The sequence below is a fragment of the Sinocyclocheilus rhinocerous genome, unplaced genomic scaffold (genome assembly GCF_001515625.1).
Source record: "Sinocyclocheilus rhinocerous isolate Xijiao unplaced genomic scaffold, SAMN03320098_v1.1 scaffold1310, whole genome shotgun sequence".
Lineage (NCBI taxonomy): Eukaryota > Metazoa > Chordata > Actinopteri > Cypriniformes > Cyprinidae > Sinocyclocheilus > Sinocyclocheilus rhinocerous.
In genome coordinates this window covers 401,380-416,457 of record NW_015635534.1, presented here as the reverse complement: position 1 = coordinate 416,457, position 15,078 = coordinate 401,380, and the positions used below count along the sequence as shown (strand labels likewise).

General features: G+C 38.9%; 1 pseudogene; it reads left to right on the top strand.

The window, feature by feature from the left end:
* The window catches only part of LOC107747178 (adhesion G protein-coupled receptor E3-like), a 19,997-nt pseudogene extending 7,609 nt beyond the window's left edge, over positions 1-12,388 (top strand).
* The last annotated feature ends 2,690 nt before the right edge of the window (positions 12,389-15,078 follow it).

The window sequence follows — 15,078 nt, the reverse complement described above, 5'->3', positions numbered from 1 at the left end:
AAAAAAAAAAAAAAAAAAAAGAGAGATGTAAATGTCTTCAGCTAAACTTGTGGATCAATTTAATAACAATGTGTTTTTCAGAAGCATGTTAATTTTGTAAACTACATTTTCTTAACAGCTTATCTCTCTGTAGATCCCTGCTACAACTACACTGTGCTGGACAATCCATGGAGAGCCATCAGTAATACACATGCTTCAGTCCTGAACTGTGACAAATATGTCACCTGGAGCGGCTGGTATCGTCCCTTCATTAACGGTCTGAGCGCTTATATCCCACAGACGTGTGTTGCAAGGTATAGCTGTGGAACAGATATTGCGCTGTGGATTCATGGTGGACACCCAACAGTTGAGGATGGAGTCGACACTCGAGATGTCTGTGGTAACTTGTACAGTTACTGCTGCTATTACGGGTCTTACCCTATTAAAGTTAAAGCCTGTCCAGGCAATTATTATGTCTATGAGCTGGTTAGACCAACAGAATGCAGTTTTGCATACTGTGCAGGTAATTAAATTTACATGAACTCTTTTTACACTATTTCTGTCTCTGTTCTTTATTAACTATTCATCCAAACTTTCAGATGTTGGCAGCGTTAACAGCAGCTCTACAGCCGTCACACCAGCGACCATCTCAACTGGTAATGTAACACATCGTGTCTCTATTGGCTTATTTTCTGACCTAATGAAGATCTGTATCATTGAATAGATGTGTGTTTGTGTCTGAAGAATAAAATAATTACTGCACCACTATAATATACCAGTAAAAAAAAAACAGTATAAACCACCACGAGAAATCGCATTAGCTATGGGGCTGTGTTGTTCGTCTGGAAACTACATATGATGTGACATGTATACGACAAGAATATGCTTTTGAAAGACTGTTTAATGCTGCATAGAGAGAGCATGAATGCCTTTAAATATGAATTTATGAAGATAAAAGACAGTGTATGCCATGTCCACTAAAGTTGCAAATGTCATAGCTGTTATGATTAGCTAGATAAAAAAGAAAGAAAGAAAAAAAGCATTTCTTTTCAAAAAGGCATGCTCAAACCTGCCCAAAATATCTTTACACAAATTCAAGGTGATACAGTGCCTTCCGAAAGTAGGAAAGCCATCATTTGTTTTCATGTTTTGTTATGTTGCAGCCTTATGTTAAACTGCTTTAACTTACTTTTTCCACATCAATCTACAGTATATATACTGTATATATATATATATATTTGGACTTGATTAGGAAAGCCACACACCTGTCTATATAAGACCTTACAGCTCACAGTGCATGTCAGAGCAAATGAGAATCATGAGGTCAAAGGAATTGCCTGAAGAGCTCAGAGACAGAATTGTGGCAAGGCACAGATCTGGCCAAGGTTACAGAAAAATTTCTGCTGCACTTAAGGTTCCTAAGAGCACGGTGGCCTCCATAATCCTTAAATGGAAGACGTTTGGGATGACCAGAACCCTTCCTAGAGCTGGCCGTCCGGCCAAACTGAGCTATCGGGGGAGAAGAGCCTTGGTGAGAGAGGTAAAGAAGAACCCAAAGATCACTGTGGCTGAGCTCCAGAGATGCAGTCGGGAGATGGGAGAAAGTTGTAGAAAGTCAACCATCACTGCAGCCCTCCACCAGTCGGGGCTTTATGGCAGAGTGGCCCGACGGAAGCCTCTCCTCAGTGGAAGACACATGAAAGCCCGCATGGAGTTTGCTAAAAAAACACCTGAAGGACTCCAAGATGGTGAGAAATAAGATTCTCTGGTCTGATGAGACCAAGATAGAACTTTTTGGCCTTAATTCTAAGCGGTATGTGTGGAGAAAACCAGGCACCTGTCCAATACAGTCCCAACAGTGAAGCATGGTGGTGGCAGCATCATGCTGTGGGGGTGTTTTTCAGCTGCAGGGACAGGACGACTGGTTGCAATCGAGGGAAAGATGAATGCGGCCAAGTACAGGGATATCCTGGGCGAAAACCTTCTCCAGAGTGCTCAGGACCTCAGACTGGAACTAAGGTTTACCTTCCAACAAGACAATGACCCTAAGCACACAGCTAAAATAACGAAGGAGTGGCTTCACAACAACTCTGTGACTGTTCTTGAATGGCCCAGCCAGATCCCTGACTTAAACCCAATTGAGCATCTCTGGAGAGACCTAAAAATGGCTGTCCACCAACGTTTACCGTCCAACCTGACAGAACTGGAGAGGATTTGCAAGGAGGAATGGCAGAGGATCCCCAATTCCAGGTGTGAAAAACTTGTTGCATTTTTCCCAAAAAGACTCATGGCTGTATTAGATCAAAGGGGTGCTTCTACTAAATACTGAGCATTTTTCAGTTTTTCTTTTTTAATAAATCTGCAAAGATGTCAACAATTCTGTGTTTTTCTGTCAATATGGGGTGCTGTGTGTACATTAATGAGGAAAAAAAATTAACTTAAATGATTTTAGCAAATGGCTGCAATATAACAAAGAGTGAAAAATTTAAGGGGGTCTGAATACTTTCCGTACCCACTGTATATATATATATGTGTGTGTGTGTGTGTGACAATTTGCATATACAAGAAATTTGTGACCATGTTTTACAATTTTTTAAAATATTAATATTGAGACTATGAATTAATATTGGGGTTTTCATAACAGCTAATCTGTCTGACCCCTGCCTCAACTATACTGTGTTGGACGAAGCAAGGAGAGCCATCAATAATACATATGCTTCAGTCAAAATGTATGATTGCTCCGTCAACTGGAGCGGCTGGTATCGTCTCTTCCTTGACGGTCTGAGTGCTCAGATTCCAGACACGTGTGTTGCTCGGTATAGCTGTGGTACTGATATTGCACTTTGGATTCATGGTGGACACCCAACAGTACAGGATGGAGTCGTCACTCGAGATGTCTGTGGTTACGCTGGCAGTTACTGCTGCTATTACGGGTCTTACCCCATTAAAGTCAAAGCCTGTCCAGGAAATTATTATGTCTATGAGCTGGTTAGACCTACTAAATGCAGTGCAGCCTACTGTGCAGGTAATTATATTTACATGAGCTCTTTCTACACATTCATGATATTTGTGTCTTCATATCTGTGTCTGTATGTAAAGATGAAGAACAGAGCTGATTTCACATACTCTGATTGGTTAACAGCATTTTCTGCAGTTTACGAAGTATGAAATTATTCACACAGACATTGTTTCCATGCATTGATCAGTAGAATACATCTGCATTAAAATGTTTAAACTACATTAATTTTATTAGGGTTTTATGTCATAAGAAAATACTTTTTATTTTAATTCTCCTCCTATAGCATTTTAACTGACATATATATATATATATATATATATATATATATATATATAATCTGTGAAGTGCCATTTTCAAAATAAGAATTAGTGTTGGAATGAATGTTTGTACCACTGAAGACATTTATTTTATCCAATTAGACTAGATAGCATTTATCAATTTTAGTGAAAGAACTCAAATATCTTCATATTATTTAGATTTATTTATCAAACTAGTTTGCTTTATGGGGTTCATGCATGAAATACCGGAACTGGCTTTTTAATTTTCTCAGAATTACTTGGTTCCCAAGCAGTACATTTGCCTTACTGTGTAGTTACAAATTTCTTCATCTTCAGAAAAGGGTAAATTAAGTTAAACTAAGTAAAGGCCTGATTATCATGTGTAAGGTCAGGCACAGTGGCCGTTATTTCACATACTGTGCTGGTAAATATATTTACATGTGTTTGTTGATTTATTGATATTTATCAGTATTTTTTTTTCAGCTGTTACTAACATCAGCAGCACCAGTTCAACAGTCACACCAGAGACGAGCCCAGCTGGTAATGTAGTCTGATGTTTGGTCAGTCATGTATTGTGCTATGATGTTTTGGTTGTAAATGAACAGATCTGCAGATTGAGCTTTGAAGATTCTCTGGTGAACTTCTGTTCACAAGTGTTCACAAGTGTTAACAAGAATATGCATACAAATATTACGGGAAAAGACGATCAGTTAATGGACTTACAAGACTGTAGCATGGATACAAATGTTTTCTTGTAGGCCTATTTTATATTATGCACTTTATGTAACATTTATTCATGATAAACTTAATTTGAATGCTGACTATTGCACATAATATAGTCTGGTAGCCAAGGCCTATGGTTAATATAATAATTTAATAATGTAATCATTTCTATAATAAATAATATAATAATTTCTTAATTCAAAATAAAATATTAATGAATCCATCTCTGGTAATCCCGGGTTGCTATGGTCACGCAGGTTTGTTTACGCATTAAACTCGTGGCCACGAGAAAAATATCGTTCCCTCAACATAGCATCTCGAGGCCAAGACATATGGATGTCGTTACCTCGACAAAATGATCTCGTGGCCACGACATATTATCACGTTCCCACAAGTTATTATGTCATGGCCACGACAAAACTAAGTGTTCTGTATCTTTATAAACATAATCGTTTATTTTATGCAAAGCATCAGGCTTTTCCATCACGCGAAAAGACCGATGCGAGTGACGGTGATTCACACCGCGCGCCTGTATGTTGCTCTGCATAAAATTGAACTATAGGCTATACAGCATAGTAACAATTTAATATATAAAATAAAATGTACACACACCTGTATTTTACAGAAGAAATGCTTCAATTCGATGGCGCTTAGAACTGCTCCCTCCAGAAGACGACGCAAAATCCCTGTGATAAATAACTCAGCCGCTGGGTTACGTCTGACCCAGGATCTGAGTAACACAAAAACTACCCAAACATTGGGTTGTTATGTCTGACCCAGGATCTGAGTAACACAAAAACTACCCAAACATTGGGTTGCTGGGTAACACTGAAAAACTACTAAAATATTGGGTTGTTATGTCTGACACAGGAGCTGGGTAACACTGAAAAACTACCCAAACATTGGGTTGTTATGTCTGACCCAGGAGCTGGGTAACACTGAAAAACTACTAAAATATTGGGTTGTTATGTCTGACACAGGAGCTGGGTAACACTGAAAAACTACCCAAACATTGGGTTGTTATGTCTGACCCAGGAGCTGGGTAACACTGAAAAACTACTAAAATATTGGGTTGTTATGTCTGACACAGGAGCTGGGTAACACTGAAAAACTACCCAAACATTGGGTTGTTATGTCTGACCCAGGAGCTGGGTAACACTGAAAAACTACTAAAATATTGGGTTGTTATGTCTGACACAGGAGCTGGGTAACACTGAAAAACTACCCAAACATTGGGTTGTTATGTCTGACCCAGGAGCTGGGTAACACTGAAAAACTACTAAAATATTGGGTTGTTATGTCTGACACAGGAGCTGGGTAACACTGAAAAACTACCCAAACATTGGGTTGTTATGTCTGACCCAGGAGCTGGGTAACACTGAAAAACTACTAAAATATTGGGTTGTTATGTCTGACACAGGAGCTGGGTAACACTGAAAAACTACCCAAACATTGGGTTGTTATGTCTGACCCAGGAGCTGGGTAACACTGAAAAACTACTAAAATATTGGGTTGTTATGTCTGACACAGGAGCTGGGTAACACTGAAAAACTACCCAAACATTGGGTTGTTATGTCTGACCCAGGAGCTGGGTAACACTGAAAAACTACTAAAATATTGGGTTGTTATGTCTGACACAGGAGCTGGGTAACACTGAAAAACTACCCAAACATTGGGTTGTTATGTCTGACCCAGGAGCTGGGTAACACTGAAAAACTACTAAAATATTGGGTTGTTATGTCTGACACAGGAGCTGGGTAACACTGAAAAACTACCCAAACATTGGGTTGTTATGTCTGACCCAGGAGCTGGGTAACACTGAAAAACTACTAAAATATTGGGTTGTTATGTCTGACACAGGAGCTGGGTAACACTGAAAAACTACCCAAACATTGGGTTGTTATGTCTGACCCAGGAGCTGGGTAACACTGAAAAACTACTAAAATATTGGGTTGTTATGTCTGACACAGGAGCTGGGTAACACTGAAAAACTACCCAAACATTGGGTTGTTATGTCTGACCCAGGAGCTGGGTAACACTGAAAAACTACTAAAATATTGGGTTGTTATGTCTGACACAGGAGCTGGGTAACACTGAAAAACTACCCAAACATTGGGTTGTTATGTCTGACCCAGGAGCTGGGTAACACTGAAAAACTACTAAAATATTGGGTTGTTATGTCTGACACAGGAGCTGGGTAACACTGAAAAACTACCCAAACATTGGGTTGTTATGTCTGACCCAGGAGCTGGGTAACACTGAAAAACTACTAAAATATTGGGTTGTTATGTCTGACACAGGAGCTGGGTAACACTGAAAAACTACCCAAACATTGGGTTGTTATGTCTGACCCAGGAGCTGGGTAACACTGAAAAACTACTAAAATATTGGGTTGTTATGTCTGACACAGGAGCTGGGTAACACTGAAAAACTACCCAAACATTGGGTTGTTATGTCTGACCCAGGAGCTGGGTAACACTGAAAAACTACTAAAATATTGGGTTGTTATGTCTGACACAGGAGCTGGGTAACACTGAAAAACTACCCAAACATTGGGTTGTTATGTCTGACCCAGGAGCTGGGTAACACTGAAAAACTACTAAAATATTGGGTTGTTATGTCTGACACAGGAGCTGGGTAACACTGAAAAACTACCCAAACATTGGGTTGTTATGTCTGACCCAGGAGCTGGGTAACACTGAAAAACTACTAAAATATTGGGTTGTTATGTCTGACACAGGAGCTGGGTAACACTGAAAAACTACCCAAACATTGGGTTGTTATGTCTGACCCAGGAGCTGGGTAACACTGAAAAACTACTAAAATATTGGGTTGTTATGTCTGACACAGGAGCTGGGTAACACTGAAAAACTACCCAAACATTGGGTTGTTATGTCTGACCCAGGAGCTGGGTAACACTGAAAAACTACTAAAATATTGGGTTGTTATGTCTGACACAGGAGCTGGGTAACACTGAAAAACTACCCAAACATTGGGTTGTTATGTCTGACCCAGGAGCTGGGTAACACTGAAAAACTACTAAAATATTGGGTTGTTATGTCTGACACAGGAGCTGGGTAACACTGAAAAACTACCCAAACATTGGGTTGTTATGTCTGACCCAGGAGCTGGGTAACACTGAAAAACTACTAAAATATTGGGTTGTTATGTCTGACACAGGAGCTGGGTAACACTGAAAAACTACCCAAACATTGGGTTGTTATGTCTGACCCAGGAGCTGGGTAACACTGAAAAACTACTAAAATATTGGGTTGTTATGTCTGACACAGGAGCTGGGTAACACTGAAAAACTACCCAAACATTGGGTTGTTATGTCTGACCCAGGAGCTGGGTAACACTGAAAAACTACTAAAATATTGGGTTGTTATGTCTGACACAGGAGCTGGGTAACACTGAAAAACTACCCAAACATTGGGTTGTTATGTCTGACCCAGGAGCTGGGTAACACTGAAAAACTACTAAAATATTGGGTTGTTATGTCTGACACAGGAGCTGGGTAACACTGAAAAACTACCCAAACATTGGGTTGTTATGTCTGACACAGGAGCTGGGTAACACTGAAAAACTACCCAAACATTGGGTTGTTATGTCTGACACAGGAGCTGGGTAACACTGAAAAACTACCCAAACATTGGGTTGTTATGTCTGACCCAGGAGCTGGGTAACACTGAAAAACTACCCAAACATTGGGTTGTTATGTCTGACCCAGGAGCTGGGTAACACTGAAAAACTACCCAAACATTGGGTTGTTATGTCTGACCCAGGAGCTGGGTAACACTGAAAAACTACTAAAATATTGGGTTGTTATGTCTGACACAGGAGCTGGGTAACACTGAAAAACTACTAAAATATTGGGTTGTTATGTCTGACACAGGAGCTGGGTAACACTGAAAAACTACTAAAATATTGGGTTGTTATGTCTGACACAGGAGCTGGGTAACACTGAAAAACTACTAAAATATTGGGTTGTTATGTCTGACACAGGAGCTGGGTAACACTGAAAAACTACTAAAATATTGGGTTGTTATGTCTGACACAGGAGCTGGGTAACACTGAAAAACTACCCAAACATTGGGTTGTTATGTCTGACCCAGGAGCTGGGTAACACTGAAAAACTACCCAAACATTGGGTTGTTATGTCTGACACAGGAGCTGGGTAACACTGAAAAACTACCCAAACATTGGGTTGTTATGTCTGACACAGGAGCTGGGTAACACTAAAAAACTACCCAAACATTGGGTTGTTACAATTTTACCCAGGAACTGGGTAACACAAAAACCCAAACACTGAAAAAATAACCTTAAAAAAATTACCCAAAAGGCTCAACCCAGCATTTGGGTTAAAAAAAAAATAACCCAGGATTTTTTAGAGTGTAATATGCTTAATATTCACTCCTGCATGCCATGCAAACTGCTAACAAGACACTTAGTTTAAACTTGTTTGTGGTTATTATACTTATGGAGCAACATCATAATAGCCTTAAAGTGAGAGAAAAAATCACTAACTTCCACTCTGGACTAAATACAAAATTGGACACAAGGACTTTATAAGAATTATTTTCCAAAGTTTTGTCTAGCACTGTTGAATTTTTGTTCACAGCTGTATTTTATTATTGTCTTCATGCTGATTTCTCTCCTTGCAGGTATAAATATAACGCTGCAGGAAGGATGCACTGTAAGTTGAGTTTTTGAAGATTTAGAGTTGGACCATAACAGTAACAATGCATTTTGGTTGTCTCCGTTAATATTGAAAAAACATGATCAAAATAAACAAATACTGCCTTCATGATTGTGATTTCAGGCTCAGACATGTTTCCAAAATTTTCTTGAGCAGATAGAGAACATTACAGTACTCCCTTTGAATGTAAGTCTTCAAGAGAAAAATCATAAATTAATCAAATCTTTGTCAGTTACATAATGATTTACATAGCAGTGCTGTCTTATTGCCTCTGTTGACATTTACATGTAGTGTAACTTTATTTATCTGATCAATAAATTAGACTGTCGCCAGTATTTTGACTGTGGCCTTCAGTGATTCAGAGAAGATTCTAGAGTCGTCATTATCATCAAACCCAACTGAACTAGCCTCCTTTGGAAACAGTGTGCTAAAAACCAGCGAGAAACTCATCTCTACATTAGTGAAGCCAACAGACACAAGTGCCAGTGTCAGTTTTATTCTTGCTGCTGTAGGTAAGTGAAGACACAATTATTACTGATGATGTAACTGAGATTATATATGTGATCCTGGACCACAAAACCAGTCATAAGGGTCAATATTTCGAAATTGAGATGTATACATCATCTGAAAGCAGAATAAATAAGCTTTCCATTGATGTATGGTTTGTTAAATATTGTATAATATTTGGCCGAGATACAACTATTTGAAAATCTGGAATCTGAGGGTGCAAAAAACAAATCAAAATATTGAGAAAATCGCCTTTAAAGTTGTCCAAATGAAGTTCTTTGCAATGCATATTACTAATCAAAAATTAAGTTTTGATATATTTACAGTAGGAAATTTACAAAATATCTTCCTGGAACATGATCTTTACTTAATATCCTAATGATTTTTGACATAAAAGAAAAATCAATAATTTTGGCCCATACAATGTATTTTTGGCTATTGCTACAAATATACCCCAGCGACTTAAGACTGCTTTTGTGCTCCAGGGTCACATATGATATCTAGTGATCAGCATGGTTCACAGGTGGCAGACAAAGACAAATGCAGCTACATTATATGTTAATTGTGTAATCATTAGTTTTTAAAAGAGAGCAGAAAACTGTCTTTTGTTGTTGATGTCAAAAGTCAATATTTTGGTGCAAATTCCTTCGTCATTTGGTAAAGGCTCGTCAAATAGGACAAACGCCATCATGGGCAGATTGTGTACTGAAAAACCATGAAAAATGTTTGATTTTAGGGACATTTGGAAGAAAACCCAGTTGAGAACGGAATCACTTGAGTACACAATTTACTGTAAGATCTGACCTTTATCCTCGAGAAACCTGAAGAGTTTAAAATACTACATCTAGAAATCATGAATAGTCATTTTATTTGTTTGGCTTTTGTGCAAATTCAATTGTTAATTTGTCTTTCATAAAAAAGCTAAATATTAAAAATACACTTATATAGTACATAACTGCTTGCTTTTGTCAGAGGGTCAAGTCTTCATGGTTGGACCAAATGTCACCTTAAATAAAATCCCTCGACTTAACACGAAAAATTCTTCTGTGGACATCGATCTCATTGGGATCGCCAAGAACAACAATGAAAGTATGTTAAATGTTTCTGTGTGAAACAACAAATCATAAAAAATGCCATTACCATTATTGCTAAATCACATTTATTTACTTTTTTGATTGTTGTTATTTAAACATGTTGTTGCATTTCTATTTCTGTCACACAGGATCAGCTGCTGTGGCTTTCATGAGCTACAACACGATGGAGAATCTACTGAAGCCAGACTTCTTCAACACATCAAACAACACGATTAAAACCATGATGTCCACTGTGATCTCAGCTACTCTTCCCAAAACCACCAACACTAAACTCACCAAACCAGTCAACTTCACCCTGAAACACATCAGAGTGAGACACTGAAATGTGTTTGTCCAACCTGAGAACTGATGAACATCTGGAAACATCTAATATTCAGTGTTCTGATATTTTCTTCATCTTTTTCAGGAGTTTGATCCCAGTGGTTCTCTGTCCTGTGTGTACTGGAATATCAGCGAGTGGATTGTAGATGGTTGTTCTGTTTTAAAGACCAACAGCAGCTACACTGTGTGTTCCTGTGATCATCTGTTGACATTCGCTCTCGTCATGCAAACCAGCCGCCCACCAGAGGTACAGAACCTTTCAAGTGAACACTGCAGAACAGCACAGATTTGGCACTCATGAACTCTGACATGTTTTCTCAGAGCGACCCACTGATGGAGCTGTTGAATTTGGTGTGTGTGACTGTGGGGCTGGTGTTCTTCAGTTTGGCCCTGTTGACTTTTTTCCTTTGTCAGTGGAGTCCTGGAGTGAATAATGTAGCTCGAATCAACATCTGCATCAGTCTTCTGCTGGCTCACCTTCTGTTCCTGCTCACACAGCAGTTCCTGAGCTTCATACGGCCTCAGCAGGTGAGAATGATGAAGGAGCCCTACAGCTCAGCACAGCCTCACTGAGAATCATCATAACCGTCTCTCATGGTCTCCAGGTGTTGTGTGCCGTGATCTCAGGCCTTCTGCACTTCCTCTTTCTCTCCGGCTGTGTGTGGATGTTCATTGAAGCTGTGCTGCTCTTCATCTGTGTGAAGAACCTATCACAGATCAGCTCCAAAAAGAGGGAGGTGCTTAGCAGTGGATTCCTGTGTGTGATTGGATATGTGGTTGCTCTGGTTGTGGTGTGTGTGTCTGTTGGTCTGGTTCCTGACGGCTACGGTAGCGAACAGTGAGTTGTTTGTTTGTTTGTTTTTTAATTTGATAAAATATACATTCTTGACAGAGACTGTATCAACATCATGCACAAGATTCAAATCTGCAATATTTCACTAGTCAATACCTGAAATAGTATTTCTGACAAAATCGTTCAGTTATTATATTCTTTCCCCCCCCTCCAAACAGCTGCTGGATTAAAATAGATAAAGGCTTCATCTGGAGTTTTCTGGGTCCTGTTTGTGTCATACTAGCGGTAAACATGTTTCTTTTTTCTTATGACTTTTGATTAAAAAGAAATCACAGTGATTAATTACTCTTCTACCTTTCAGTTAAACATGATTCTCTTCATCAAGATCGTCACCAATGTGAACTCGGCTCTCAAAAATCTCAATGCTGAAGTTTCACAGATGAAACAAAACAAGTAATATGAATTAATTTCTCTATAGAAAACCACATATAGTCAACAAAGACACATATAATATTGTTGTTTCTCTGCAGGATTATGATGTTTAAAACACTGGGTCAGTGTGTTTCTTGGTTGCTCCTGGATTCTGGGTTTCTTCACTAATGGCAGTAAGGTGCTGGAGATCCTCTTCCTGATCTTGAGCTCCCAGCAGGGAACCTTCATCTTCCTGATCTACTGTGTCCTCAATAATGAGGTCAGACTTTTTTTCATCCCTATTCTATAAATAAACCAATAAACCCCTAGAGACAGTGGCAGCACAGTTTCTTACCTGTTTTTTTTTTTATTCATTTTCTTTTCTTCCTTTCTTTCTTTTTTTTTTTTCATAAGCAAACTCCATTCTGGTTTATGAGTTTCAGAGGTTAAATCGATCTCATGAAGTCACTCAGCTCCTCTCGTCTCGTTCTTGTTCAGGTCAGGCAGCAGTACAGGAAGCTCTTCAGATGTCTTTGCTGTGCCAAACAACACTGAGGACCACAGCATCATGTTTAGGAAGGAATAAATATTTTTCAAATAAATGTTGGCCCCCCCCACCCAAAAAAAACTCTTTCATGTGTGCATGGTAATTTATTTAAATTGTATGCAATCATAGTTGTTTAGTTGTTAAGTTATCAAGAGAACAGGCCTTGGGCCACCATGGCAACAAAGACAAACAACCCAAGGAAGTTAGAGAGAGTGTACTTCTCACTTCATTCACTAGTGAAACAGATAAAAAAAGACTTCTCTCCATTAATTAATAGAACGGTTTGTCTATTAATTAACATACATATCCCCAGGACACTGTGTGTATTATTACTGTTTTGTATATTGTTTTGTTTTGTATACTATGTATGTCTTATGACATTATTAGATAATGTAACCTTATTGTTACCTGTTACGTCTGTAAAGAGGACTCGTACTTTAACTTATTTAACTTTTTATTGTTCTCGTCAACTTTACTGAACTGCATAAACTGAACACTCACATCACTGAACTGCGTGAAAACATTAGCGTCAACTTCATTGCTCATTCCAAAGTCTTAAAGTGACCAGCCTCTTTATATCTTATTAATCAGTCCCTCCAGGATTTTGCGATTCTGCGATCGCTGAATTTATCGCAAAATCAAGCAAACTCTGCAATTTTCGCAAGAGCTCGCAAATTTTCGTAATTGCCGCATATTTCCCGCAGATTTTGGGCTTAGACGCGTCCCGTGACGTCATCGCAACGCGCATTCAGTCAAAGAAAGGTTGTTTCTCAGTTCCAAAAATGGAATGAACAGCCTTGCGTTCTCATCATGACCGATTTACAAGAGCTACATTGGACAAACGAACCGAAAGCGGAATGAACCCGCGCTACTCGTTTGGGCTATGCAGCGCAGACCGTTTATCTGCTTTGGCTGAAGCCGCGGGCTGATCTCGATCACGTGACACCGTTATACATAGCGCTGGGAGATACAGTGAAGAAAGTAGTCGAATTCGCAGCAGAATCAATAACATCTCTCTAAAATCTTGTGAGAAACATTCAAATTCAAATTAAGCTACAGATATCAGAACAATACTGCCACTTATGTGGAAACCAGGAAAAACATTGTTCAACAAACACAAATCACCACTATTCACCATGGATTTAACATAGTAAAACTACAGGAACAACGTGTGGCAGAAATGGTCTAATGTTTTCGAGTGTTTTGTATGAGGGGCCGTATAGGCCATAATTATTGAAAAGCCTCTTACAAACACTAGTGAAACGAAAAACATTGATAAACCTTAGTGGAATACATTCATATGCATAACTGAAAAACCTCGTACAAACACTAGTGAAAACAGTGATCAACCTTAGTGAAATATATTCATATGCATAACTGAAAAACCTCTTACAAACACTAGTGAAAACATTGATCAACCTTAGTGAAATACATTCGTATGTATAACTGAAAAGCCTCTTACATACACTAGTGAAAACATTGATCAACCTCGTCAAGTACAATTCCGAAAGTGGGATAAAACAGCGCGATGTTACAGAGCTCACGCCGTGGTGACCTGTCATCGGCGCGGCTCTGCGACTGACTCGACAGCGCGGGGAGGACGTGTTCGCTAGCGCCACCGAACTGACAGCGCGGACATCAGCATCTTCATACTACTTCACAGAAATTTGTGATTTTCCCTGCAAATAACATAACGCAAATCAGTGTTAATTTATTATTACATTTATTTTGCTCATTATCTTTCTACCAAATAAACAGTAGAGTTGTATTTTGAAGAACTGCATACAGCAGATACTTTAATAATAGGCTACAGTAGTCCTCTTGAGGAGCACGTCCAACATTGTTCATATTTGTTCATCCTTCATAGGTTGCCCCCATTTATAAAACTAAAAGTTTCATTATGTATGAAAGCAAACACTTATTTAAAAATAAAAAAAGACATTAAATTACCACTAGTAGATGGCTGCAGAGAAGTAGGCTACTTACAGGCTTATTAGCCATTTCCACTCCCTAATATATATATATTTTTTGTATTTATTAAATTATACTTAGACATTATGAATCAATCTGCATCTCAACTACCCAGACAGCACAAGTACATCTGTAAGACGTCTGCTAAAGATCTGGGAAACATCTACTGTGTAATCTGATAAACGTCTCAGAAGCAGTTTTACATGCATTCTAATAAATGTCTATTTGATATCTGACAGGAAACGTCTTACAGAGACGTTTGCAGATGAGCAAACACTCTAAAAAAATACATCTTGCATATGTAAATGGAGACATCAAATAGACATCTCCGAGATGTACATGTGCGATTAGGGTTTGGGTTCTTTTGGTTTTGGCTCTTTAGGTTTGGCCACCCTCTTGGTCACTTTTTTCCTTTCAGCCATTTCAACTGTCCCCCTCTGATGTCTTCCTTTAGTTTTGCCTTCATTTATATTTGGTAACCATTCCTCTAACTCCTCACTGTCATCTCTTTGATTGCCTGTCATGTCATCTGATTCATCTTCTGTCGCTGGTTCTGTATATACCTTTGCTGTTCTTGTTCTTCGAAGCATAGTGTTCCTCTGACAGGCATCAAACCATAACCCATTTCACGACTTTTTATTTTTATTTTATTTTTTTAACCCATTTCACGACTGAATGGTGGGTTGTTTCGTCAGCGACGTCAGCAGCAGGAAGTGATGTGCGATTAGGGTGAGTG